This window comes from Engraulis encrasicolus, chromosome 19, assembly GCF_034702125.1.
Source record: "Engraulis encrasicolus isolate BLACKSEA-1 chromosome 19, IST_EnEncr_1.0, whole genome shotgun sequence".
In the NCBI taxonomy this organism is placed as follows: domain Eukaryota; kingdom Metazoa; phylum Chordata; class Actinopteri; order Clupeiformes; family Engraulidae; genus Engraulis; species Engraulis encrasicolus.
Window position 1 is genome coordinate 22,229,817 of NC_085875.1, and position 2,564 is coordinate 22,232,380.

At 38.0% G+C, this 2,564-nt stretch overlaps 1 long non-coding RNA gene across 1 annotated transcript; it reads left to right on the plus strand.

The window, feature by feature from the left end:
* Positions 1–1,064: 1,064 nt before the first annotated feature.
* On the plus strand, positions 1,065–1,726 carry LOC134470057 (uncharacterized). Its single transcript, XR_010039138.1, has 2 exons — positions 1,065–1,227; positions 1,630–1,726. It is a non-coding gene; the product is annotated as an uncharacterized LOC134470057 (long non-coding RNA).
* Positions 1,727–2,564: the final 838 nt, after the last annotated feature.

The window sequence follows — 2,564 nt, forward strand, 5'->3', positions numbered from 1 at the left end:
AAATTCAGTTTAAATGTGGTCAAATGTCAAAACCAACCACTCCATTTCATTTCTTGGGTCAATATTGTTTGGAAAAATGTACGTATTTGTGTCTGCATGCCTTTTACCTCCAAACTTATCCCACATTCTGACAAATTTGTTCATTTTCCCGGCTCCAGTCTAGGACGTTAAAGGGTTAAAAACGTAAACTTTGGGGTATTATTTCAGCTTAATACCAATTAAATAATCAAATCCATACCTTTTACTGTATATTGTCATATTTTAATTGAGAAATAAAGAGCAAGTGGTGAAAACGGACGCAATAAAACTTGAAAATATGACTGAATTTCTATGCTCTTAAAGCCATTTTAAGCGCAAAAAGCCAAAAGCGCAGTTTAAATGTGGTCAAATGTCCAAAACAACCACTCAATTGTATTCACTGGATCACTATTGTATGGACAAATGTGTTAATTTGTCTCTGTATGTAGTTTACTTCAGAAGTTATGTCCCCTTCTGCAACCTTTTGTCCGGGTTCCAGTCTAGGACATTAAAGGGTTAAAAATGGTCAACTTTGGGTTATTATTTCAGCTTAATACCAATAGTATAATCAAACCCATACTATATGCAGTATGTTGTCATACTGTAAATGAGAAATGAAGAGCAAGTGGTGAGAACAGACACAACTTGGAAATATGATTAAAAAAAAACATTTCTACACATTTAAGGCCATTTTTTTTAAATGTGGTCAAATGTCCAAAAATACCTCTCAATTGAATTCACTGGGTCAGTAATGTATGGAAAAATGTGTTCATTTGTCTCTTTATGTAGTTTACTTCAGAAGTTATGACCCATTATGCATCCTTTCCCCCCAATCTGCAGTGTTCCAATTTTTACATAGGCCTTCTGTGCGCCCCAACTTTGACAGGGTGTCACGGAAATTCCCATTGGATTTAGCCGTGGATAAATTGTGAGGTGTGTCCAGACACCTGTAAGAACACATGGTAAAAAAATCTATTGGTAAGAAATTAGTTCACAGATTTCCCAAAATATCCATATCTTTCCCTAACTACTGAGCCATACTGCAAGCAGAGCGGGCAGCGTACAACTAGAACGAGTGTGCTTGAAGTACAGAAGTATACTGATTGGGACGCTCCTGTTCTGCAGTAACCAAACTTTCGTTGCCTAGCAACAACAGGACTCGCCGCCACCGCGAGCTAGTTCAACTTCAGTGCAGCAGAGCCAGGCAAGGTAAGCTTCCTGACAACGAACTTTTAATGTAGTTCTAGCTTTAACCTGCTTTCATTTTGTCTCTGAGCATTGAAGGATTTTAACTGTATACATTGCAAACACGTCTTATCAGCCGTGTTTGTGCTGAAATGGCATAGCCTACAGAGGTAGGCCTACATGGAAACCACTAGTTCTAGCTAGCTCTGCCCACCATGTTTTCAATGACTGAAGCTAGGTGCTAGCTAGAGTTTGCCTTTGTAAATCAGCAACGATGTCAGCCTGAGGAAGATTTACAACGTGCATTTAACATGGTACTGCATTTCAGAAGCAAATTTAGCGATGGTGAATTGATAACATTAAAAAATAAACGTGGTGAAACCGGTCTTGCAGTTGACTTCTCTGTTTGTTTGTTTGTGTTCACAGGACTTCCTCTGGATGGTGGCAGATTGACAACCTCACATCAGTGAACATGAATCTCATAACTGATTGGAAAAATAAATAAAGTTTTGCACACAATGTGTTTGTCTGTGTACTTGAATCACTTCATAGTAGGCTAGTCTATATTGTATTAAAAATGATAATAACTAAGTAATTGAGTGGAAATAAGAAATAAGACATTTTAAGACCATGAAAATATGTAATTTCCATAAAATTGAGTGGAATAGGTGATAATGCATTTTACGGCCCTGATTCTATCTTATTTCCATATAACTACTCAATTGTTTACAAGGTAATTAAGCAGAAATAATACAAGGATGCTTGGGTGGTCGTTTCTATGCAATAACATAGGAAGAGGAAATATTGCACATTACGGCCCTGATGTAGCCTAATTAGTATGAAACTACTTCGGCTGATACCGTTTAGTTACTGGCATACCTACCACCTAACTACTATTATGACACAGTAGCTGTTTCCATTAGCCTACTATTAAATAGAAACTACAGCATAATTGCACTGGAAACTGTATGGTTATTTTTGCTGTTATTAATGAGAAATTATAGTAATATTGCACTGGAAACCATATGGTTATTTTGCTGTTATTACTAATAACAAGCAGTTATTACCATAAAATTAGACTGAAATTACTGAGAAATTAGTATGAAATTAACTCCTTATTAGCGATCCGTAAAGTAAAGTGTTACCGGTTTTTCTTTCTTTAAGGCTCTGCAGGCCATATGAAATGTCACAGTGGGCCAAATGTGTCCCCCGGGCCTGAGTTTGCCCTCGTCTGTACTACGTACTAACACCAAGCAGCTGCTTCCATCCCCGACTCCACAGCCCCAACCCCAAACCCCCACCACAGTCTCCCTAGTACAGCAGGAGCAAGAGCACTCACTCCACCAGAAATACACACACCG